Source organism: Anser cygnoides, chromosome 1 (genome assembly GCF_040182565.1).
Source record: "Anser cygnoides isolate HZ-2024a breed goose chromosome 1, Taihu_goose_T2T_genome, whole genome shotgun sequence".
Classification (NCBI taxonomy): domain Eukaryota; kingdom Metazoa; phylum Chordata; class Aves; order Anseriformes; family Anatidae; genus Anser; species Anser cygnoides.
This window is the reverse complement of record NC_089873.1, coordinates 97,671,155-97,697,321: the sequence shown is the minus strand read 5'-3', so window position 1 is coordinate 97,697,321 and position 26,167 is coordinate 97,671,155. Positions and strand designations below refer to the sequence as shown.

General features: G+C 44.9%; 1 protein-coding gene and 1 long non-coding RNA gene across 8 annotated transcripts in view; one reads left to right on the top strand and one right to left on the bottom strand.

The window, feature by feature from the left end:
* Positions 1-26,167, top strand: part of LSAMP (limbic system associated membrane protein) — a 965,491-nt gene that overhangs the window by 817,121 nt on the left and 122,203 nt on the right. The gene's annotated exons all lie outside the window — the stretch shown is intronic.
* Positions 7,714-11,429, bottom strand: LOC106037742 (uncharacterized). 2 transcript variants are annotated; one of them, XR_001208215.3, is made up of 3 exons: positions 11,371-11,429; positions 8,131-8,260; positions 7,714-7,849 (listed from the first exon to the last, which is right to left on the bottom strand). It is a non-coding gene; the product is annotated as an uncharacterized lncRNA (long non-coding RNA). The 2 variants fall into 2 exon arrangements; XR_010834203.1 differs by having other exon boundaries at positions 7,742-7,849; positions 8,148-8,260.

The following is a 26,167-nucleotide window of genomic DNA, read 5'->3' as shown; positions in this document are numbered from 1 at the left end:
TCTAAAGCTTTGGATTTCTAACCCACGATAATAAGAGAAGATATATAGCTAGTCTCCACTAGACATTTTTGGATCGGCTTGTCTTTTCGCTTGCAATACAGATGAAAGCTAAGGTTAATTATGCTCCACATTTCTCTGTCTCCGATCAACCTTTTCCATAGCTTTGCTGTCCATTTTATTTTCTTACTTTCATTTGCATGAAATACTGCCAGGTTGAGGTTAGCCAGATTTGTGGTTTGTTTAGCTGAGGTTTTATTATATCCTAGAGATACTGGAGGTAGCTTGGCTTCCTGAGGAAACAAAGTACATCGGGTTTTATTTGAATGGGCATGCTGTTTGCCTGTCCTTCCACTTGGCAGTCCTCTGCTCAGTTACCTCCAGCACCCCTCATATCCACTGAGACCTTGCCTGGAGAAGAGCTGTGGCCCCTGAAGTTCTCACTGGTGGCTCCTGTTCTACTGAGTCCCATACCGACAGGACACATAAAAGGCTGCATGGCTGCAGGTTGGTTCGGAGCCACGTTTGTGCCAGCTGGCTTGTGCCACGTTGACTAAAACTGGCCAAGAGCCCAGAAGGTTGTTCGAGAGATGAGACATTAGGACCTAGGACACGGTGGTAAACCAGGCGTTGTTAACTCCAGCGTTTGTGGAACAGCGTGTTCCTTTTGCCTGCTTTTCTTATTTCACTGGTGCCCGTGGAGTCGATGCTGCAAATCTGCCGTGCCCAAAGCTCCATATGGGATTCACTTGAAATTCCAGATTCCTGGGGTCCACCAGCTCAGGTTTTATGTTTTTGGCTGCTGTGTTACTGTCTACACTCATTGTAGCTGTGTGTTAGTGGATAAGGATCTGGATGAAAATCTTTATTCCACTGAAATTAAAGGGAATTTTGCTTCGCTGGAGCCAAGACTTCATCTGAAATTGGAATTGGCTAGAAACAGATTGTAAAATAAACCTAAATTGAGCCAGCAGTTCAGAAACAACATCCAGGCTTGTAGAAAGAAACAAATTTATTTCCTGCTTTAAAAGCTCTCCATTTTAGTATTTAATATGCAATAATTACAGAAGGAAAGAAATTGGCATTTCAGGAAAAAGAACGAGGTGATAGACTTTCTAATATGAAACTGTCATTTTAGAGCTGACTTGGGAATTTAAAGGGTGAGGGAAGGCAGGTAGGCATGGTATCTGTGCTGTGTCTTCCTACCACATGCTTCTGACTGCGTGGTGTATATTGATCTCAACCCATCCCGCTGTAACCTTGTGCTCCCACTATTTGTCTCTATCCAGTTGCTGACCGTCATCTCACTCCTCAGCTGAGGTGCCATCCTTCTGGTGTGTGTACAAGCCATGTCTTGTAGGATAAGCCTCCAGCTGCTTTCCACAAAAACAACAAATGATAAATTCTATTAAGCAATAGGTTTTCAGGGCTTGGATTTTGTTGGCTTTTTCGGTGCTCAAGCTCTTCTTTTTATCTTTAGAAATATTGGAATTACTACCCCGGTAGCAGCTCCTTACTCACCAGAAAGTGAAGAAACATTCTGAGAAAATAATGACTTAATATCACATTTCCTGTATAGCTGCTAAAATGTCATTAGTTGGTTGCTTGGGAAAAAAATAAAATCTCCAAAATAACAGAATAGCAGCTTGGTTTAATAAAGCCTGAGATGTGATAGTTAAGTGGGAAAAAAAAGGACTTGCCAAATGTGCGTACAACAAAATAGACAAAAAAGATACAGATATTTAGACACATGGCTTCCATTTACTGAGTAGTCAGACAGGGAGCACTTTCTCAAAACCCAACCACAACTTTTGAAAATGTCTTTAAAAAAAATAAATATTGGGTTAAAAAGCGTGAATCTCCCACAGAAAATGGGAGTAAGGTGGTGGATTAGAAACACAAAGGAAGCAGCAGGGTTGTTCCTGGGGAAGAAACAAAGGTATGCCTTGGCAATCTGAGGGAGCACGTGGAGGCTGTCGTCGGTGGCACTGGGTCTCTGCCTGCCACAGCTCAGGCTATCAGCGGGGAGACCCGTGGTGGGAGGAACTAAGCCCTGCTTGAGAAATTTTAGCTGATTGTCGAAGTCTGAGAATACTATCAAGAGATCGTTTTGTTTCTAGAAGGTGCATCGGGAGTGCCATCGCTTGTCTGCCTGGCTTTTGCTGGAGGACCCTTCGGAAATCCCAAAATGGGGATTTCACAGTTCTGACACCAAAAGGCTGAGGCTGCTGAGGGTTGGGGAAAGCTACTTCTAAAATTCCCTCCATCTTCATGTATCTGATTTCCCCTACATGGTCTACTTGATAGTACTTCTCCAGTCTTCCAGAGACTTTTCCAGGAATATCTTCATTTATTATGTGGACACATGTAGGTATGGGGCACAGCCTTAAAATATAAAACTTTCAGGGACTCTTCAAACAGAGAAGTAGAGTATAACTACATTTTTCTTCCCCTTCCATGAAGGTTACCTTTAAAAAAAAAATATTTGCAGAAAAAATAAAAAAAGATAACTAGGGAGGTCCTCTTTAATGAAATGAGAATTGGATTTTGGTGATAAGTTTTAATTTAGGGCAAATAATTTAATTGGAATGACTCATTAATTTGGGGGTGCATAAATTGGGCCTCTGGCAGCCTATTATCTTCTTTTTTCCTTTCTGATTCTTCTCTGTCTGCACTATAAGAAAAGCCTTTTGCCTTTAATAAGGTAAGGAGACACTCCTTTTGAATTTGTGGAGAAGGGACTCTCATGGTGATTTCAGTGTACTGGCAACTCAACTTTGGGTACCCTCGGCTAATGCTGCTCAGGCCATACGACCACTGAGCTGGTTTTCCCAGCATCTCATCATGCAGATGCTCAGCTATCCATAGAGTATGGGCGATGTGGTGGGCTTGGGACATCTAGCTGCAGTTAGGCTTGGGTACAAGTTAGTAGTGCTCTGCTTGGCAGGGCCATCATCATAAGCTGGCTGCAGGATCCGTTGATGAAATTGTCTGCAAGGAGATCAGAACTATGTCACCAGAAGAAGTTGTATGTCAAGACCAGCATAACGTAGACTTAGACTTAGAGAATAAGTGAGACATCTGCTCGTGTTGGGTTAACTGGGAGGCTGAGATCTCAGCTCTGCTGTTGGTGAGTATATCCATTAATGTGTTAAAAGCCAATGCAGGCAGGCAGAGGAAAGCGCACAGAGTGAAGAGCCTTTCAAAGGGAGAGGAGCCAAGAAGCAAGATCCTAAACATGAATTCCTTGTCGCCCTCACACAGGTGCCACGGCAGCAGCTGTAGTCTGGAGTGTCTCTTCAAAATGATTGTCCCCTTGTTAGACTGATGGGAATGTGACTTTTGGGTATGTTAATGCTTTGAATGCAAAGAAAAAATTCTTTGCAAAGTAGGATAAATCTCCCCAAATAACCACAGAACAGACTCAACTGTACAGTTCCAGTGATGACCTTGGGGATTATTAACACACAGAGCTCCCAATTCACGATTTTATCTGAAAGATTAATCCATTTGTTGACCTACTGGATAGAAATCGAGAACAAAAGTTTGTAAGGACACCACTTTCGGCAGTCCAAATCAAGGCACCTTGGCTCTCTCACTGCCAGTGTCTTAACCTGTTTGAGGGGAGTGTTAACAGCGTGCCAGTGACTGTTTTTCACTACTGTGAATGTTTCACATGATTTGTTGTCTGACTGTGTTCCAGGAGAATATTTACAGGAGTATAAAGCCTGTAGACTGTCTTTGCAATTGGGGCTGGTGTGGGCAGTATCTGAGCAAGCCCTGGACTCCAGGCCAGATAGCATAGACCAGCTCGTGTTCATGCTACTTGGTGGTTCTACCTTTTGGAGCAGATAGATCTTGTCCACAGCGCACCAGCCACTGGCAGGGAGGACTGGTCTCCTCCGTGTTCCCTGTGTTGCCCCCAAAGCCCTCAGACATGCTTATTTATGGGTTGGTTGATTGATTTGTTATGTTTGCTGCTTCAAAGCGCCTGAAATGATGAGAAGGCTGGGACGCAGTCTGGCAGACCGGTGTTGTTATAACAGGATGCCAAGAGTGCATGGAAGAATTTGAAAGCCTGGGGCCTGTGGAGTTGGTGTTGGAGGGCTCTCCCAGGTTCAGGGAGCCAAACGTGGCACTGTCTGCCTGTCTGGAGGGGGCTGTCCTTGTCAGCTGTGCCTGGCATGGGGAGGGGAGCTGAGCGGGGATGCACTGTGTCATTCCAGAAGAGAGCCTGGGACTGAACTCAGGTCTGTATGCACAGCTCTCCAAAGGACTGGAGCAAAATTGAGAGACTGTGGTTTGCTCTCTGGAGCAAAATCTAGAAAACCCCATCGACAGCAAGACATAGCCTTTCAAGGTCATAAAAGATTGATCTCGTCTTAACAAATCCAGGGTGTGTACATGGTTCTGCCAGATAAATTGCACAGGTGTCCTATCAGAGGCAGGACTAAAATCCAAGTCCAGAGATACACTTCTCTGTCACTCAGTTTTTTAATAGTAACTCTCCTAAAGTTGCAGCTCTTTTCTGTACGGACACTTAGTCACGCAAACTGAAGTGGTATAGTACAGGTGAGATTCATCACACTTAATCATCTTAGACATCTAAATGTTACCAGTGCAAATTTAACTTAGATCTACATAGCAAACTTCTGGATGTCTAAAATTTGGTGACCTGAATCCACCTTGCCTGTCTGTGCGGGAAAGATAAGTATACTGTGTAAGAGACTAGTTCTGGAGACTCTGGCTTTTCCCACAGTCTAACACTGTCTCCTTGGCAAAGTTGGCTGGTCTTGACTCTTTCTCTTGCTATGACCTGGACTTTGTGACTTTAAATAATGTAACAGTACGTTTTCTTTTAATCTGTAATCTCTTCTACACTGGATAATGCTTTTGGTTATACTGCCTGATATATTTACCTGTCCTCACAACGAGCATCTGCATTCCCCTCCAAATCTCTTGTTTGAAGCCTGCCATAAATTTGTGCAAGCTCTCACAGTGGAAGGTTGCCATCTCCTTGTCTGAATACTTTTGCTTCTCACTGAGCCAGAGGTTAAGGGACTCCCCTAAAAAGATTTCTGCACTTGCTGCTCCCTGAGCCACAAGCCCAGGAAAGTCCTGAGGCACTTGCTAAATTTTTAACCAGATGAGTAATCCTACTCTAGCCCAAACTATTCCAGGCTACTCAATTTTTCTCCTGGATTTTGTGCTACCCTTGTCTCACTAGTCCTTGAACTACTTTAAGACATCAGTAGTGATGGACCCAAGTGCTCCTTTCTCTCTTCTTTCTTCTTCCTGAAGGGAAAAATATGTAAGAGAGAAAAATGAAGCACCAGACACCTAGTCATTTGCATCTGCAGTTCTTAGGAGCTGCAGTGACTGCTGTGTATCACCTCTGTGGTTCTACAAAGCCCATTATTCCCAATGGATTTCACAGTGTTACTCTCTTCTTCCTGGGGTTCAAGGGCACACTGCTGACTGGTCTCTCCAGACTTTTCCACTCCTTTAAAAACAAGTAAACAAATGGAAAACAAAGCCCTCCCTTCATCTCCATTTTTCTAATCCTATTGGTTTTGTGGGCACGTTTCTGCCAGCAGTTGCAGAAACTCCCAAGTCTGTACCTGAATAGCAGAAACTCTCCTCTCTTTGGCTCCCAGATCAAATCAAATTGCTGTTTATTTCATTGCCCTGATAAATTTTTTATTAACTGTGTTAGAAGTCTGTGAGGAGGAGGAGGAGGAGGAGGAGGGGAAGAGAAAGGAAAAAGCTGTTCAGGAATGTAGGCTGGGCAAAGTGCCCATGATTAATGGGGTAGCAGTGACCAGCGGGTAGTTGAAAATTCACCAGTGCCAACTGCCAGGAGCATTTTGCTGCCTGTGACAGCTGGTCATCATTATTGGACGACTGCTTCTGTGTACATCTTATATCTGTGTCTTTGCATGCCTCTTACCAAGTCACTCTCGATTTCTGTTTTGCAGAGACATACTGAAGCAATTAGGGCGTGCTAGATGGTTGTAGGGATGAGTGAACAGTGTTGAGTAAAATACAAATTCTCTCCTACTCCACCCCTAATTCCTCTGTCTAAAGATGAGCTTAAACCCCTGTCCCAGAGATAGGCCTCCTTCAGCATTGGATGAGTTTGAACCGGGGCTTTACGGCTCTACCCAGCCGCTTGGTTAGGCCTCATTCCTCGCTGTTACAGGGCCCTTGGCCTCTTCAAAGACAATTACAGCCCATTCTGGCTGTGATAGCCATCTTTAAGGAAGCAAATCCAGCTTTTTTGATGCACCATATATGTGGCCTATATGCCTCCTGGTGCACTAGTAAAATAGTGACCACCTAACCTTGATGAAAGGTTGTAAACTCAGATGACTTATACTGCATGGTTGCCAGTAACGAGGGCAAACCAAGACCACTGTCTGTGCCATCCACTTTGAGGGAAAGGGTAAAAGTGTTGTATGGAGCTGCTAGAAGCACATCTATGAGGCACCTTGTGCTCCTTGGGAACGTAGCGCATCCAACAGGCAAAGGCAGAATAATTGGAGTAGAGAAAGACCTCAGAACAGAGGCGTTAAATGCAATGCAAGTGCATTCAGGTGGGAGTGAAGTGGCTATCTGTGCAGAGAAGTTAAGGGAAATAAAGACCTTGTATCCATTTTCATTGAAGTTCTTGACATGGAGCTCCCCATAAGGGATGGTTGTATGGCTATTCGTAAGCTTTAGGTGTTAAAGACTTCTTTAGGATCCAGAGGGGTCGCAAAATGCACCCACTGTGCGTGACATGAACAGAACATGTGAAATAGGAAATAGTTGTGGATGCTAATCCTCTCAGATTTTTGTGGTTTCGGTTCCTCCTTGACCTGTGACACTCAGCCACTAGCCAGTCTTGGACGTGGGAGCTCAGACCGATGGAAGGAGCTGTCTCATGCTCTTAGGAAAATGTACCACCACAGCTTCAGCTTTCCAACCCAGTATTACAGAGCTAACAGCAGAGTCACCTGATGTTTTTTGAAAGGCATAACTGGGGCACAATCGACACCACACAGGGAGAGAAGGAACGTAGGATTCTGGATGACTAGTTTTTTCTTTGTGTGGCAGACTCAGCAGCCTTGAATGGGAAGAAAACGTGATTCTTGGGATGGATCTACCTTTCAGCTGGAGAGGAGGTTCAAGTGGATCTTGAGAAACATACTTCAGCCAGGGATGTTGTGCTTGGGAAAGAAAGAGGACAGGGAGTCTTCCAGACTAAAGCTCCTGTCAGACACAGCCCCTCAGCAGGGAAATGCCAACAGTAACAGCATTGTTTACTTTCTGTAAGTGTGAGTGGTAACCATGCTGTGAATATTTTAACTTTTTTTTACTTCCACATCTCTACGATAAAATGTAGTAAAAAGTACTGTGCCAAAACCCGAGTACAGTGATGTTCTGGACTCGGTCCCCGTAAGTCATTGTGAAACAGCCTACAAACCTCCAGAGGCACTAGCTAGCAGAGGGAAGGAGGAGCTCTTTAATTGGATCCAGAGTGCTGTAAATCAGTGGGAAAATGCTTCTCATAACTGGTCTGGTATTTTAGTTTATCATCAGTTAAGGTTGCTTTTCACAGGGTCTCAAAGTATTTCACAGTTCAGGTTCTCCAGTGAATTTGTTCATTAGAGAACCAATCACTGAGTTGCCTGCCATGGTTAAGCAAGTATTCTTGTTGTACATCAGTTTTCTTCTCCCTGCCTTTTGCTGCTAGAGAGTTCTTGCCATTCCCATTGTGTCTTCATTTCAGTTGTTCACAGTGACACAAAATGTCTCCTGCCCGAGGTCAGTCTTCCCATGATGAAAGTCTCCCATGGAATTAGTCAGGCTGGAAGACAGGCTTATATCAAAAATACAAGCCTTCGGAAAATGGTGGCAGGCTGTCGGTTCCCATTAGCCAATGCTACCTGGACAGCTTGCTGACTTTCCACCATTGTAGGCGGGAGAGATGAGTTTTAATGAGCAGCAGAGGGAGTGGAGGGACAGGGGGAGGGGAGGTGAAAATAGTTTAGAACTAGAAGTGATATTTCTGATAGTGGATAACTTATATGTGTGCATGCACATGTCCGTGCTAGTGCACATAAGTATTTAATTGAAGTGAACAATAACCTTGTGACTTGCCAGACCTCTCCAGGAGCTTTTGGTCACATTGAGTGATTGCATTTTGTCCATTCTTCCTTCAGTGGCCTCCTCCTGTTTGGAGTCCAGCAAGGTGGATCAATGCAAGAATTGTAGTGAACTGCAAAAAGAAATATGCTAAAATCAAAGAAGGAGATATACGGATCCTGGCTAACTGATAATGAAGTGGAAGATGTAGCATTTGATAACTGATTTATACTAATGCAACATCACTGACTTCACAGAAGTTGCTCCTGATGTATTCCAGGCTAGTGCTGTGGTGTGCTGGATTTGATCTAGGTGCAAAAACACCCTGCAAAACAACTAACAGAGTCACCAAGTATTTAAAGAAGTTGTGTAGTTCAGTATGGAGGTCACAGCTAGGACTAACAAGGGCAGATCAGGAATGGGATGTATTCAGCTGTGAAATAGCCTCCCAAGGACAAAGGTAGAAGAGTCATTTCCCAGAAACTTCTAAGACTAGTTGGCCAAAACACTATTAGATATGCAGCAGAGAACAAACCTGCCTTTCTGAATGCCCCCAGCTCTGGAAGATAGAATAAGTGTGCAAATGATTCTTCCGTCTCTAGAGTATGTGAACATCTGAGATCTGAATTGCTGCAGGTCCCATTCTTCTCCCTGGCATTCGACCTACATTTAAATTCTAATTGACTTAGAGTGAAGACTCGTAAAGCTTTCTCTTTTTTTGCCAGGATGCTGAATCCTCAATGAAAATATAAACTGTGTCATTAGGTATTGGGCAGATGTTGGGCATAAAGGAGATGGTTTAAGTTAAAAAAAATAAAAATAAAAAAAAACCTGCACAGCTTGTTCCAATTAGTCATTCTGCATACAGAATGCTTGTGACTTGCAGTGACTCTACTTTCGGTGAGGAAACACATTAGTTTAACTAATGCATCCCCACTGGATATTTTTAACAAACAACTTGACACTGGCAAGTGTTGGAGATGTCATGTGCTCAAGTTAGTTTTCTGGACAGTTTCTCCATCTTCCTCCCTACTGGGAGCTGCTTTTACTTCGTCAGGAAGTGCGTTGTCTGCCAGGCCCCTGAGTGCACTATCAGGCCATAATCACCTCGACCAATCTCACTGGGGATGTCCACCTCTCCTCTGGACAGGGGCCCTGTATAAGCTCAGTCCTGGGTCTGCGTGTTAGGTGTACCTGTCTCCAGCCCCGTCTCTGGTACCATTTCTTCGATAGATCTTGAACCTGTGTGATGGGTTAGTTTATCTACTGTCTTGTCTCCAGCCTTGTCTCCCTCTGTGGCATCTGGACCTGGTTCATCATCTCATCATGGGACTGTTACGGACCCTGTTACCAGCACCTGGCTTTGCCTACCATATTCAGATCCTGTGGGACTGTGCCTTCCTGGTGAGGGCACTGCCATGGTCATCCTCAACATATTGCCAGTTCAAGCTTTGTGACTGAGCCAGTTTTGGGTGGGACTTACCTTACTGAACTGCATACTTCTAATAGGTATCTAATCTAAGGTGTTTTAATTGGAAATGCTTGGAATAAATTGCCCTCAAAATCTCTCTCTGTCTCTCTCTCTTTCTCCATTGACTGTAGGGCTAAGTTTAAAAAAAAAATAAAAAAGCACTTATATTAAATATATTATTTTAGGAGAGTAAATTAACTGAGGTGAATTCTCACCACCACCCATACCAGCTTACACTTGACACGTAAGTGGCGCATCTATTTGTGTCCTTCAGAAACTGTGTCTAATCAGGATGTCCCTACGCACAGCCTGATTCTGATTGTCTCTAGGATAGTAAATAAGGTTATGTTTTTGTAAGCAGAAGGAGACTAGGCCCCACATTAAAGGTTACCAATAACCTGAGACAAAACATTTCCTCCCTCATTATAGCCTATCACTACTCAGATGCTCCTGGGCCTCCTAGTCCTTCTTTGGATAAACACTAACAATACCTCTTCTGGTTTATGCGTAAGAGGGAACATTGCCTAGAGGGGTTGCTTGCATTATTTATTATTAGGAATTATTAGGAGTGTCTTCCTGTTTTGCTATCTGCTTGCAAGAGTTCTCCTGCTCTCCCACTGCACATTCACCACAGGGAAGGGATTCTAGCATACCATTGGGATTTGACTCAAGGTTTGACCATTACATCGCTGAAGGTTAGGGTGGAAATGGGGATAGTAATTCTGTGTTTGAGTTTAAAAGGGTTTGGGCTGTTTATGTAAGAAGCAGGACTTCTTGCTTGAGCCCATAGAGCTCTCAGCAGACAACAGCCAAGAGAAAAGGTGCATCTCAAATGTCCAGCCAAACCCTTAACTCTGTCATAGTGTAGTGTCAACAGTAAGTCTGAGGAACGCCCAGGAAGATAGCTCCCCAGGTGAAGCTCCTCCAGCATGATTTCACTTCCCTAGGAGATTGTTTTTGGTAAGGCCAGATTTTCTGAGTTTTGACAATATGAGACTCCATAGTTCTGTTTCCTAATTCTTTGAGGATGTACTATCTGACAGGTTTTTATTCTTGTTTGGGATGCAAAGGGCAACGCGCATATTTGGTTTTGATCTCATAAACCTTGTAAACCAGTAAAAAGAACAGAAGGAAATAAATCTCTCTTTGTGTTGGGCTTGCCCTAATGAAGTATCCAAGGCCCCACAAAGACTGTTGGGGACTTCTACATTATTGTTGACTGTTGTGGAAGATATTCAAATACTGCGACAGGCAGCAGATTCAAATCCTTTAAATAGGTTAATAAAATAGGTTGCCCCTCATCCACAGGGCGAAAAAAGAAAAAGGAAAAAGAAGTTACTTTCTCCCTGTTCCTCCAGAGCAAGTAGCTAGTTGTTGGCAGAGATCCTGTGCCCGAAGGCATCGCTACATAATGTGTCTCATAATGGCTGCACACCGCCTGCTGTGAGCTGTGGGATTTGGAGAAGAGCTACCCAGGCTGGCCAGGAGAGCAGCGCACGCAGCTGGCTCCCAGCTGCCTTTGTCTTCCTATCACCTTGGGTTGCCTTCTCCTCAAGTGTGAAGGTGAGGTAGGGCTCTCCTCACCGCAGACACGGCGGAGGGAAAGGCGTTATCTCTGGTCTGCCTCGTGGCTACCTCCTCTGACAGACGGACAGCCTGGCCTGTCATGGAGGCTGTGGGCAAGCGTTGCCTCATCTCCGAGGGGACAGGGAAAGGAGGCTTTGCTCTCCTCTGGAGCAGCGAGGAAGGGTGCTCAAATATTTGGTACCTACTAGGGGTATCTAGGTCCAGTCCCGTGCCATGAATGGGGGGACAGGGGCCTTGCAAGTTCTAAGTGATCCCATGTTATCACAGTAGATTACCTAGGAGATCTTATGATGTCACTGGCATGCCTTAAAGCTGGAAACACTAAGGAAAAGTGAGCAGTTTGGGGGAGTGCTTTGTCTGCTCCTGCTATGCAAACACACCCTATAAGACTCCTGGCTACGTAGGAATTTGCCTTTCCAGAGGGGAGTAACAAGGAGAGGCTCAGCTCTTTACCTCGCTCTGTTTCCTTTAATGAATTGGGGTCTTCCTCCACCATACACCCAGAGAGAAAAACAAGGGAGTGTGTGCAATGAGTTCTCACTCAGCTAACCAACGAGATGTGAAATAGGTTCCAGGGTGGATGATACCCTTGAACGAAGTCACGCTGACTTGTTTGCTGCGATAATGTATGGACGCTCCTTCCGGTAAAGTCTCCCATGTAACTGAGCCCCGGTGCCTGGCAACTGGTAGTGGGTGAGTAAATTGTTGCTTTCGAATAGAGATTAAATGCTGCAAGCCTTGTTCACGGCATCTTATCCAACTGTCCCAAGCTCTCTCAAGCCAATGGAAACCTGCCCTTCAGGGAAGCCCCGAGGCAGGCAAGTGTCAGAGGAATTCCTGCCTCCTCTACAAGCATCCCAAATGCAACGTGTTTTATACTGTGGAAGTCATGGCAGGACACTCTGGCTATTTCCAGTTTAGTTTGGGGCATTTTTGCTCTGCAGCTCAGACTGTCACTTCCATTTCTTGCTCGGTATGCACTGAAGCAGCCCTTTTTTTCACTGACAGCTTTCCTCACCCTGTGTGCTCTCTCCTTCTCTGTCTTGCATTTTTTTCTCCCGTTTCCTTCTCTCTCTTCCCATTATCCATCTTTTATGTTTATTTGTTTCTTTTTTTTCCCCTTCTCCCAGAGTACAAGATGTGGGGGGTTGCTCCTGGGTACCTTTCCTAGTGTGTCACTCGTTCCTATTGCCCATAGTAAGTCACTTCCCCCACTCTACCTCACTAATGCTTGAATTTCTCCATGGATATATTTAGAATGATAATTATGTGTTTCACCAGTGCAGGAATTACAGGTCTTGAACAGATGATGTTTGCAGCATGCTTTGTAGTCCTTGATACACACTAATAATAAAGCCCATGCAGTAAGACCGTGGGAAGACACACAATAGAATAAAGGATGCCTCTGGCCCAGACTAAAACAATCCACGTTTTTAGTTCCCTTCTGTGAGGGACTTCATAGACTTCAGTAGCCATGGCGTCCAAGTAGATAATGTAAGGGGAGGAACAAACCCCAGACTTTTACTAACATCATCGCCTTGCTGTTCTTCAGGCAGCTGTGGAGTTTCCTCTTATTGGTACGGACTGGCTCTTGGAGATCAGCCTGGGGGCTGGCTTGGGCAAAACTGTCTAGACTCAGGAAATTCACTTAATTTAATTCATTGCCAATTAACACAGAATTCTAATTGCTGATTCAGCTGCTGAGAAATGAAGAGAAGCAGTGAAGGGAACCCCCTCTCCCAGCCCTTCCCCAGGCTCAGCTTCATTCCAACGCCTCTCCCCTGCTCGGCACCCTCTCTCCTTGTTTTGGCTACATATTATGCTCTGTCCCTGTCAGTCCCTTGGGCAGGACGATGGGTCAATATGTGATGGTTTCTTGCTGTCACTCCTGGTTTCTTGCTCTCTCTTTTCCCCTTCTCCTTCCTCCCTTGGGGTGTCCCTCCTCAACTGTCGGTCCCTGACAGCCACAGTCCCCCCTGAGGTACTCCCAGCATGGAGCACCTCCCTCCAGGACCTCTCTTCAGCCCTGTCCCCAGCAGAGGATCAAAATCAGGGTGCTTTTGCAGCAGTTTGGTGGCCTGTTTGGCTAGTGTTTTCCAGGGAGTCACACATTTGGGGTGGGGATATCTGTTTTATTTTCCCTGCTTGCTACCACCGTGATCAGGCTGGAGTTTCTCAGCTGGCAGATGCTTGAACAAGACTGATTTTGTGGAGGGCTGTGCAGACATTTATGCATCAGTCCTCCTCTGAATTGGAAGTGACATGCTTGTCAAAGTCGGGCAGAGCATGATCCCTGGGAAGGTGTGGGAGCAACTTTGCTGGAGTCAGATGAGCTATGCCAAAGCAAAAACAGTGCAAGGGAACAGAGGATGACACTCCCTGTGACCATGCAGAAGTACTGTATGCTAGATGGGAGGCAGGGGCTTCATTTTTCACCCCGTGACTGACAGGCTTACCTTCATCTCTATCATCCCTATAATAGATGTTGACCTCTTCACTCCAGCAGTGCAGTTTCAGTTGACAAATCCTGTCTCTCCCTCTTTCCCGCGCGGTCTGTTACAGTAAAACAAGGCCATTCTATCAACTTTTGGCTTGTTTTTCAAAGGAAATGAATATTGCATGGTCATGGTGACTGTCAGTCTTCTGAACCTGGATGTTTGTTGGCTAATTTCCACCACAATTGGAGGAATAAAGGCCTCAAGGCTATTAGGGCTCCTGTATGCTTTGTGCAAAGTATGACCTACAAGGAAGGAAAAGCTCCTTTAGTACTTTCATGGAGCAAAAACCTGAAAGAATGAGTGAGCTCAGCCCTTTTTCAGTCTTGAGCAAATCAACACAGCTACTCCACCTTTAACGGGAAAGCTATGGGAAAATAGAAATATGCTCAGATAAACTTGCATTATGCCCTTCATCTTTACCTTTACTTCCTCATACATAAACAGCTATTGCTCGCAATGCCTTCCCAAGCTATGTAGAGAACCCTGTAGCAAGGGCATGCTGCCAGCAGAGCCATAGCACCCCGTATGGTGCAGAGCCCGTGCTGACTGCAGCGGCAGCCGCTCCTGATGGGAATGTTGCGTTGTGGGATTTCAGCCGGGGAATTGCTTGTGCAGGCTGGATTTGGATTTGAGCACATGCCTCCATGTTGCTGCAGTGCCAGTAGGCAGAGGGTTCGCATCGTTCCCAAAAAAGAAATAGCTGTGTCAAAGGAAAAGATGCTTTCTTACCAGCAGACAAATGAGGCTGTATCAAGTGGTAGTTCTGGTGTGCGCTCAGTCCTAGCCAGACTGAAATTATCAGCTCTCCGGCCAGTTATAGTGTCAAGGGTGGTAAAATGAACTGCAGCCGCTTTTAGGCTGTCAAACAGCCTCGAGGAAGGTTGTAACTGTTGGTTATTGGCTTTGCTGATGTCCTGCTATCTCCCTTCTGTCCCGTGGTCCTAGCCAGCACCTTTCATATAGCTCTGCTTTCTCTGGAGGAAAGACTCATCAGATCTCTAAAGCTTTAAATAGAGAATATATCCAGGGCAATCTGACATCGTGCTGGAGTGATATGAGGGAAGGAAAAAAAAAAAAAAAGGTAATTTTCTTTTTCTGTTGTCCCATTCTTTTATCTCTGAGACCTCTAGTCATAACCAGAGCAGCTGCAAACTGCAAGAACATGGAAGAGTACACTTTAGGGTTGCTCGTGGGAGCTCTGGCTTTGTTTCCTGTGTGCTGGTGAGGACCAGGACCTCTGTGGTATGCCTGTAAATGAGAGGGGCGTGCTTGTTGCATGGGTAAGCATGTGGAACATATGCAACTGTTTGGTGGGAGGGCTCTGAGCCAGCCAAATCCTTTCCCTTCACTCTAAGCTCCTTCCAGCTATTCCAGCCCTGTACAAACATCATCTTCTTCTCGTCCTTTCTCTTGCTTGTTCCAGCATCCCAAACTAGGGCCTTTGAGATCTGCCCCTCCATCTAATCTGTGCTTCCCTGTCTAATGACATGCGTTAATGTGTGCTAACAGATGTCTGAGCAAAAATTAGCTGTGGTGTCCAAATCAATTAGACTGGAGAGGCTATGCAGGAGCAATTGCTCAATAGGCTGTGTGGGTTGTTTCTTTCTTTTTTTTTTTCCTTTCTTTATAAAAGGTGAAATTCTGCAGCCAAGCCTTAGCCTGCTTCCCTGCCTTGTACACTCCGTTTCCAAGCAGTCTACCTCTGTGCTTAATGGGTTCTGATCTGGTCTCCAGATGGAGCTGGCTCCACCAGCTGCAGGCAAACAGCAGCTGCTCTCTGAAAGGAGAGGTACATGCTTCTCCAGAACCTCACAGCATGGGTACAGCCGGCACGTCAGAGGCAGCTAAACGATCCTGGCGTTTTTCATGTGTTTGCCTGCTTTGCAGGAAAAGCAAATTAGTTTTACAGGATCAACGACTTGTGGAGCAGCATCTTGTGGAGAGTTCAAAACAGTCCATGGCACATGTAGGCTTGTTGTCGTGTGAAACCATGGCTAGGGCTCACCCAATGTAGGGAAGGATTCTCAGAGGCATTGGGAAGTGGAGTACACAGATCCTGAAATGAAGCTCACGCACTTCTTGGGCACCAGAAGATCTGCTGCCAAGAGGTGTGCTTCTTTGTAGTTTTGTGTCCTGGGATAGAAGTCTTTCTGTTCCAGGACCTCATGGTAAAGCTGGTGTTAGATTATCATGGATGCCAAGTAGAAATGTTGCCTTTGTTTTTAATCGAACAGGTTTCTCATGTTGCTTGTCAAACAAATTCAGTTGCAGGCCCAAAATGAGCAAAGTTGTTTGGAAGTGAAATACCGAGGTGTTCACAGAGATGAGGGGTAAGTGGGAACGACTGTTGGTCTTTCCCTACATTCACTGCCACATGCAGACCATCTTCCTAGCAGCTAATGCTTAGTTGGTCTACCCTTGGTACTGAATGCAGTTTTGAAGACAAGACCTATATTTAATGCGTAGAGTTGACCAGGAAAGTCTAGTACCTTGTGCATGAAGTGGAAATGCATGACTTGCAGTGACCTATAAAAATAAGCAGTGGACTTCTTCTTTGTGACCTTTGTCTGAAAGCACATGCCATCAAGAATAAATATATTCTTAACAACTCATTCACAGAAGTCTTTCTGAACTTGATTCTGGTTTCAGCCACCTTTCCTTTAGCTGCACCTACTTTTTGAGGACAAATAGTCTTTGAGGGTCTACGGCAAAATATGTCATCTTAGTCCTGCTAGTTCTGGCACATGTAATTCCTTATCTCAGCTGCTGATTGCCCTCCAGTGCATTTCTCTTCACTCCTACCTCTAGTTTTTCCCTGTTTCTTGTAAGATGGTGCTTCATGAGCTGCCACTCACAAACCACAGAAGTATTTACTTTAGGTGTGCAAGTAAGTCAACCAAAAGAAGGGGCTTCAAATCATTTATGTGCTTTGCTGAACTTCAGCCTGGGTGTGTTTAATCCCACTCAAGCTGCTTTTTAAGTCCTCTGCAACCTTGTTTCTGATTTTCTACCTCCTGTCACCTTTAACTCCATTTTGTCATCAGAATTTGCTGGCTCCTCCTTCCCTCTCCACCTTCCACAGTTAAGCATCTGTTTTTCAAACGATTTTTCTCTAGTCATTCTAGCCTGTTTTTTTTCAAACTGCATCTTTTTTGTTTTGTTTTGTTTCCCCATTTGTATCTCACTAAGCCCCCTTTGCTCTCAATCTTCTGAGGCTTCTGTCCTACAGCTCCGCAACCTTCCTGGGGGACAGGCCTCCCTGCCTCTGCTCTCCCTCCCGCTGCATCACCCCCAGTCCCATGCTGTGCCCACCTTTTGCACCCTTCTGTGTGTGCAGTGATGGGCTGTGAACACACACTAGCATCGTGCTTGGTTCTGTCAGCCAGGCTTCCCAGCCCCATTTATCAAAATTATCCCACAGTTCCTTGCAGAGCCGAATATTAATAGGGTTCATTTAAAACCAAGAGTGTTACTAATGCTTTTTTTCCCATGTACTAAATGGGAGGAAACAAGAACTACCCAAACAAGCACACACACAGAAAGTGGGGCTGTTGGGAATAGAAAATAAGGCAAGTGAGATTGCTGTCAGAGGGGACGGAGCAGTCAGCAGGACACATGTGTGCAAAGTGCCCTAGTCGTTTCCTCCAGACCTGGTGGCAAGGCTGGTGGAGTGGGTCTCTGATGTCTCTTTCTTCTTATCTATCTGATGCAGCTCTGCCTCGAAGCTGAGGGAAACCTTGTGCTCCCTCCTGTCTTTGCTCTGAAGGCTTAGGGAAGAAAATTAGAGGTGAACTCAAGATGGGGATGAGAAGGGAAGTTGGAAGGTTAGCTAGGCAGGTTGCAAGAGCAAAAACATGCCCCCATGCCATTTGCCCCTTTGTCGGGTCTCTCTTTATTCATTTGTCCTTCTGTCAGAAGGTGTCTTTATCCAGAGCTACTTCAGCCCTTTGCCACTCCCCACTCGCAGGCACAACCACAAAGGTGACGAAATCCTTGTGCTTTCTGGGGTTGTTGTGCCCCAAATGCAGGACCCGGCACTTGGCCTTGTTGTCACCCCACTGATTGCCAGGGTTGATTCGGCTGATCTGGCTGGCCAGGTGGGCGTCCCCTTCCTCTCTCACTGCTCCATGTGCATCCCACCCAAAGCTGTGCACTTGCTTGAAGAGGACGACCTTCCCCGATAGAGGCGTACCATTCATCAGTCAAGGGTACGTGGTAGCTGCACTCCCCTGCTAGAATCTCCAGACAAGCTCAAGGTCCATTTGTAGGAGAACTGCTAGAGTGAGGTTTCAGCAACTCGCCTCACTCAAGCCCCCAGTTGGCCAAACTGAGCTACAGCAACCTCAGTTGCTTGAAGAAGCAGCAACATCTTTGGCCTCTAGGATGCTGCTGCTTCTGATATACTCTCCCAATTCAGGATATCCTTGTGTCCTTGGGGTACCAGACAGATTGAGAAACACTGTGTTATTTCTTCATCTCAGCCCTTCAGTGTCCTTGACTCCAAGGAAGCTGCTGTCAGACACTCTGGATTTTTTCTCTTACCTTTACTTATCCAGGGATCAACAACTTGTAATCAAGACATAAAGCGATCCCCCACCGTTTCTTGAGTTTGTCTCTGATTGCAGCATCTGGGCATTCATTTGATATTGCAACATGTGATGGCTGGGGACTTAACTCTGTTCGTGGTGCCGTGGGTAAGAGGAGAGTCTGACCCACTCCTTTCAGGAATGGACAGATCACTCTGATGGAGAGAGATCCCAGTGATGCTCTGCAAATCCCTCACGCTGAACTCTCTCCTCCTTTTTTTCCTTCCTATATTGACCTTTGATGCTCTGCCAGCTGTCCTGCTTAAACCAGCCCAAAGTGCTGCATGGTTCTCGCATGGAGATCTCCAGAGAGAGGCAGCTTACAGGTTTTTTTACCCAGGTTTTTCCTCATCCTGTTCTGCCTAGCCTGGGGAGCCATCCCTGGTGTGGGCAAGTGGAGGATCAGAAGGAACATCTCAAGTGCATAAAAGCACTCTGAGTGGTACCTCGGAGCAATTAAAAGGCTGGTTCAGCCTTTCAATGCTACGCTTTATGGTGGTTCTCACGGTAATGTAGGCATAAAAAAGCTGGTGTGGCTGGCATCAGAGCAGGCTAGCTCAGTCCTGGAAAAAAGCTCTTGTTCCTAGGGAAGGATAGTATCACTTCTGCTATCTCCAGCCTTTGATTTATTCAGTGATAGGAAAGGGAACAGGGACTTAGGGAATGCCTAGAAAGCCTGGAGAAAAGTGTTTGCATTTAATTAAAGCTTGTGAGGCATCCAAGGCTTACGGGAGGTTGTCCAGTCCCATGAATGCATGAATGTCAGACTCGGGTGTGCTAGTGGGGTAGTCCTAGATATCTCCCCTCCGTGAATGAAAAGGGTTGGTGTGGGTTGTCCAGGGAAAGATGGGATTTGTTCCTGGGGGGAAAAGCAGGAAGAGAAGGGGAGAATTAAGATTAGGGCGTCACAAGGGGAAACAGCAAAAGTGGTTGTTTACTACTGACAGGAAGGCTTCTGGGGATGTGTATGTAGAGGAGGAGTGGGATGAAAAGAAACAAACAGAAAACCTTGTGACTTCTGGAGCGTTATGGAGCAAAACCAGATCCTGAGCAGAGTTAATTTAAATGTGCGGTTTTATAGCTGTTAATGTGATTCCTGAGGAAAAAGGCGGAGGGCTTTAGCAGCAGTTACAATAAAGTAAATCACTTAAATGGAAGCAATTGTGCTCCCCAGTCTTCCAGCCCATCAGTGGGTTTGACTGTCGGTGTTTACAGAGGGAAGGACATGATGATTTTCATGCTCCTCATTCCAAACTTCCCCAACACGAAACCCCTCGTGTCTCCTTCCAAGCCACCTCCTTGTAAATCTCCATCAACTCCTTGGTTGTGTCAGATGCATGCCTCTGCAGCTAAGACTTAGTGGCCTCCTGTGCCCCTTCTCCTTCTTCCCTGTTGAGATGAGTGTTTCAGATACACAAAGCTCTGTCTTTTAGACTCTTTTTTTTCCATATAATGCTGTTTCCAGCCAGTTTTACTCTGGGATTCTGCTAGGATTTCCAGGGGCTGTTTTGACCAATTGGAACCTGAGGGAAAAAAAACAACCAAAGAAAACAAAGCACAAGACCTTTCTTGCACAGTCGTTTCACAAGAGGACAAAATTTAATTGCAAAGTGAATTGGGGAGATCAGAGCAGCAGTGGCTGCAGGCAGTGAGGGGGAAGTTCATTGCTAATAAATGAAACGTCCCTGATCCAAGGAGAGAAAATAATCAGCACAGCTATAGGACAAACTTGGGACATGACACTAGGCAGCAGCACCTGCCAAATTAATAACGCCCCTTTAATTTTGTCCAGCTATGCTATTAAGCCCTTTTCCTGTAGCTGGGTGCTCTAAGCCATGCTGACTCAGGATAAGGAGGGGAGCTGGGACAAAAGAAGGAGCTCAGGGAGGAGGTTTGTAGCAAAATACAGAGCATTTTGAGTATCTGCTTATTGACTTGTGTGCTAGGAGGAGATGCTATAGGCATTCAGTCAGCCTTGGAGCCAGTGCTGGGACCTGAGCATCTCGGAGCCCTCTGTTAGCAGCCTCAGCAGTGCCATTGCCTCGAGGAGAGAGCCTGCTGCCTACTCCTGCTGTAGTGTTGCTGTCCAGAGATCTGATGTGGTTGTTGTGCTGCTCCTTGGGAAGCCAGGTAATGCCCACTGCTCTTCTCCAGCTCACTTGTCGACAGGGAAGCTGGGCTGTCAGATTGAAGCCATCCTTCCCATTTTCTTCTCCCTGGTTCCCCAAGACTGAAGGAAGCTGAGCTCCTTAGGCTGGGGAGAGCAGTGCAGTGCTTCTGGCCCTCTCCATGCCATGCACGGTCAATCCAACGTGCTTTTGGAGCAGGTGTAGTATCGGTGGCCAGGGGTGCCTCCAAGGGTGGGAGCTCCAAAGGCTCCTTCTCCTCCCTCAGGCTGCACCCACCGGGTGGAACAAAACCACGCACATGGCAGCGCGTCCTTTATCCTTCCTCTCTCCCTCTGCCCTCCTCTCCATTTTGTTATCCAGCATGGTGAGACAGAGCTCAGGCTCCAGATACCTGAGCAGGAGAGGGAGAGGGGTGGAAGATTTCGCCAAGCTGTGCATAACGTAGCAGTAGCCTTGAGCACACCTGGTCCGGGAGTGAGGGGCATGGGGGAGAGCAGGGAAGGAACAGAAAAACGGATGCTGGGCACTGCAAGCGTAATTGCTGGCTTGCCTGTAGGTGAAAAGAGTGCTGCTGCCATTCCCATTGGGGCCAATTTGCTGTTGCTGCTCTTATCTCCGATGTTGATCAGGCTGCAGCTACAAACCTCCTTTGTCCAGGAAGGCATCTGAACCCTCTCTCGCCTCCTCCCACCCCCAGCTGGCGATGTGAAAGGGGACAGTGCAAGCTTGCCTGTCAGGACACAGACTGCTGCTAAATTGGAAGTCTCCTGGCTTGAGAAGGAAGCTTTAAGTATCAAAACTAGCTGCCAACCTATGGCATCCAGGTGCCCTATGTGTTGCTCGTGTACCTGAAATGAATGTCTGCCCTCTCAGGTTAGGTCCTAAATTTGTTTTTGGGTATTGTCTGTGTGTGTTAAAGCACTCAGTTCACAGCATCATACTATTAATTTGCAGAAACTACTTCTTCATAGACCCTGTGACCCTGGGATCTAAGCCCAACATTGAAAATATGAGGCCTCCTGGCAAAAGCCCTCATGTTCTTTGTGGTTTTCAGCAAGCCCCTAACATCCTCTGGCCCTTTTGCTTCACCCTTCTTCACCTCGTTGCCTTTAAAAATGAAACTAGACTACCTAACTCAAACAATGTTATTTTAAGCATCCTGCTTATCATTTTCTGAGGGTAAAAAAAAATTCATTTCAGACTAAGTTGCCAAGTTCTACTGAAGCCCAGTTGCAATTTTTTTATTTTTTTAGTAATGGTTTAATATTTAATTTGGCCATTTTACGATGAACAGCATGCAGAATTAAAAGCACATTTTTGCAAATGAACTAGTAGTTCAGATTCTTTATTTAGCTCTTAGCTAACTAAAAAATAGAGTTGTTTTTTTTAACTTTAGATCTCACATTTTTATGGTACAGACTGGGGAAAGTCATTTCATTTTGCTTATTCCGATTAAAACCGGTGTACTGTCCACAGGCCCCAGTCAAGTCCTTCAAAGGTTGCAGACAAAGACCGAGAGATAGTCTCTGCCCTGCGGAGCCTACAATCTAAACAGACCAGATAAAAAAGGAGTGGTAGAAAAAAGCATCGTTACTCCCAGTGAGACGAGGCATGTGGGAACTTGCCCAAAATAAGAGCAAGTGAGTGGCAGGGCCTAGCTCTGAACTGCTGTAATCAGTAAAATATTCTATTTTTGATAACTTCCTTGTCTTCTCTGTCCCTTGACACCCCTGCCGCTCAGAATTTTTTAGCATACATAAGCATACATTTTGTAGCATACATATTTTTTCTACTTTTTTTTTTGCCCAGTCAAGTTTTAAGTACCCCAAACCGAGGAGCTGGAGTAGGCACAAATTGACCACAGGTGTTGGGATGAAAGGAGAGCCAAGATTGCTTACTTCTGTTCGTTCATGATAAGTTATTCTCTTTGTATTGTTTATTCTGTTCTGTCTTCCCTTAAAAAATTGGAGGTACAAGTACTAAGTACAAGGGAACACAGGTGCAATAGGGGATAAGTTAGTCTTTTAAGTAGTGTAGTCTTGTAATGAAATGTTCACCATGAAATAGTGAACACTTTCAAACGCAGTCCGATTGCCTTCTGCATTTACAGTGAGGAGGGCCAATTCTGGCCAAGTTTTCAAGAGCACAGATGAGGTGCTTCAGGCTAATTGGGGAGCTGGATCTCAAGCTTTTCTCTGGCTAACTGCAAACTGTACAGATCAGTCTCAGATGAAGGCTGTCTTTAGTCGTTATCCTTAGTCATACTGTGGAATACGGTGGAATGAGCATTGGTCTAATCTAGTCTTTGTGTTGAAGTGAGTACTTGTGCAGGAGCTATGTCCTCTTTTATGTCTAGATTTGTCAAGCCAAGGAGTAGCTGTCCTTCTGTGTTTTTTTTTTTCTACATCTTTCAGGCGCTGCGGCAGACCTGGATGAATTGTTCCATTGGCTTTGTGATCTTAGTGGTGCTAAGGTGGACCTTTCTTCTACCACATGGTGCCTTCATAATTTGTCTGAAACTTTACTTTTCCGCCATGCAATTTGCCTAGGTCCCAGGGATTTTACCATCACCTTCCATTTCTTCAGCACTACTCTTCAGCATATTGAATGCGTGAGTGTCAGTGTTCTTCCCTCTTGCTCAGTGTGGTTGATTGGGCCTCAAATGAGAGAAGTATTACATTTCAAACATTATTGAAGTTGATATACTTTAACCTGTCCACAAAGACAGAGATGAGCTTATATGCCATCCCCAGTACTGATATATTCTAGATTGGGCCTTACATTACATTTGTTCTTGTTAGTAGCAGGCCAGGCTGCATTAACATTTACTTACCTGGAATTTAGACAACCCATGTTTTTAGGTTCGTCAGTGTTTTGAGAAACCTGATCTAAAAGTTGCACACATCTATCTAAAAAGGTGTGCAGGTCTCTTCAGACCCATGATCTTGCCTAATCATTAACTGACTTTTTTTTTTTTTCTCAGTAGAGCTAATTAACTTGTTCATTTCTTTTCTGCCCCTATACCTAATCCCTGCATATCCCTTTTGTTCATCTGCCCTGATGGATGTTTGCAGCTCCTCCCAGTTGAGCATCATCCCCAGCTTTCACTAGAGAGCTACTTCTTCAGGCTCATTAATGAAGACGTTAAATGAAAGCAGACCTCACACAGATTCCTGCAGCACCTCGCTTACAACTACTTACAACTTTGCTCTTACATGCCCCTTGTCGTTATCCCTTGTTTATGGTTCTTCAGGCAATTTCTAATCCGTGACAGTGCTCCTAACCCAAGACAGATTGAATTAAATTTGCTAGCAGGAGTTCATGGAGCACAGTATTAAACATTAAGCCCTCTGAATTCCCTTCAACCCTGAATTTTAAAAACAGTCTAAAAATAGCATCACAGGCCACACATAGAACATACTAGACCCTCACAAGTTACAGGGTTGGGGTTTGAGAATAGGTGATAAATATTGTTAACTTGATGAATCTGGAAGACTGCCCCAGCTCAGGTCTCATCATCTCCAGAATAGGCATTGCTTGAGTTATAACTTCAGTCCTGAGCTACCTGATTTAGAACTTCCATCTGGTTTATAAGTCACACTGTTTTTCCCCATTGAATTAATAATTTAATCACTGTGTAGGCAGTAAGTTAAATATGGGCTTAGCCCTTCTTCTTGCTCCAAAAGCGAATTCCAAACGCAGTGGTACAGTGCAAGGTGAGAATTGTACCAGTGAGGTTCCCATTCTGATCTACTTCATGAAAAAACACATTTTGGTACTAATCTTTCCCTGGTGATCAATTAGTTCATCATTACTCTTTATTTTCCTATATTTCCTTCAATCTGCTGACTCTCCAAGGGCATGACTTTGAAGGAGTCCCAAGGGGTCAGTGTATAAGAAGGGGAGAGAAAAACTAGCAGAATTTCCTAAGACCATTTCCTAAACAACGCAAACTGAAATGGAACAGCGGTCAGCCATATCCTACTGTGAACGATGATTCAGAATAAAATTATGAAAGCAGTGATCAGAAAATGTGAGATAGCTTCCTATTGGCAGATCAGTTTTGCCAGCGTCAAAGTGTTTTGCAGGAGCGTGGTGATGCAACAAATTTTTTTGACAGACGAGTGTCACAACAAATCATTTTAACTTCCTCATTTCATTTTGCTAATGTCAAAACGTTTAACTGCAATGAGGCAAAAACGTTTCATGTTGACTGTATCATTACATTTAATTTTGTTTAGATTGGCATGTTAATTTTGATACCATATATTTATACCTAATGTTGCAAATTGTTACAAAGCAGTAGGAAAGAACCCTCCTTTCCACGCTCTTGAAATACAGACTTCAAACATTCGCAGAGTTGATATTTAATCAGCAATTGCGTTCTCTCGCTGGGGTAAGTATCCTACCCCACGGTGGCAAGAGGCAGCCTCCAAATATTTCTGCCAGCGCTGCTTTCCTCTGAGCCCCGTGCACCTTCTGAATTCTGCGTGCCTTGTCACATATAATTAGCAGCTGTTGAGTGAATTGATCGGTTAATTTCCATCTCACACTCAGATGCATTTAATCCATTAGCTGATGATTTGCAGAGATTTTTTTTTTCCTGAGTATTTCCTCACCTGTGTTTTATCAATAGTTAAATTGATTGGGTCACCATTACTCACTGCTTGTCCAAGCCCTGTTTCTTTGTTTGCCTCTTTCTTTACCATGTGGTATTTTAACAAGCAGTTGGCACCTCAGTTATTTAAATGTCATCATGAATGTCACCTCTTTTCATTTATTTATTAATCAGCATACCTACTATTGAATGGTATTTCCAAATAAAAGTCTTTCTTCCTTTCTGTAGCCTCTAGCATCATCCCATCATTGCTTTACAATGCCATTATCAGTTCCTTGGCTAGACCCAGCTAAAGGCAAGCCTTCTTTGAGGTGTTCTGGGCTCCTCAGCAGTTCCAGGAGAGCAAGTTGGTCACGGCTGTTTATAAACAGCTTTTTGAGGAAGGAAATTTTCCAGCTAATAATGTTTCCTCTGCAAGGTATCATGTCTGCAAATTAGGTTTTCTAAAAGTAGGCCTGGATTACAGCACTGGTCTTTGCAAAAGAAAAACACCTTGGTCAAACTGCAGAGCAGTGAGTCTGAAATTCTGGACTGGTGCATTTCTATTGTGACAATAACCAAAAAGCCCAAGTAAGACCGAGGCTAATGGTGCATTAAATATTGTATGCACACGTACACTGCTGGGGCATTCCTTGACCCAAAGTCTTGGAAAAGAGAAGAGGCAGAAGAGGAGGAAAAAAAAAGGGCAAAGAGGGGTGGAACAAGTGTCTCAGAGCCAAGAGATAGCTTGCTGGCAGCAAGGCAGTATATGTGGGCATGCTTCTTGCAGGCTTGTGCTTCTTCTGTGATCCTCCTTACCAGGGCCTTTTGTTACCGTATTTTTCAAGAAGATCCTTTCAAGATTAATTACACGATTTGTTCTCCATTTTGTCAGTCACCTGTTGGTTCTACCCTGCCCTCCTTTCTCCCCTCTGCCAGCCCCCAGTATCTTTTACGTCCGTTGCTACCTGTTTCTTCATAAAATATTCTTTATTCCTTGCATTTGTCTCTCAAATTTGTGTGCACAACTGACATGCAATCACAAGTACTGATTCCTGCTGAATTCCTTGCTTTGCAGCTTTTTCTCTGAGTAAATGGACCTGCTCAAAGCTCTCTGTGTCCTTCAGCTAAGATAGTACTGGGCTCTGCAGCTTTGGATCTCTGTGTGACAG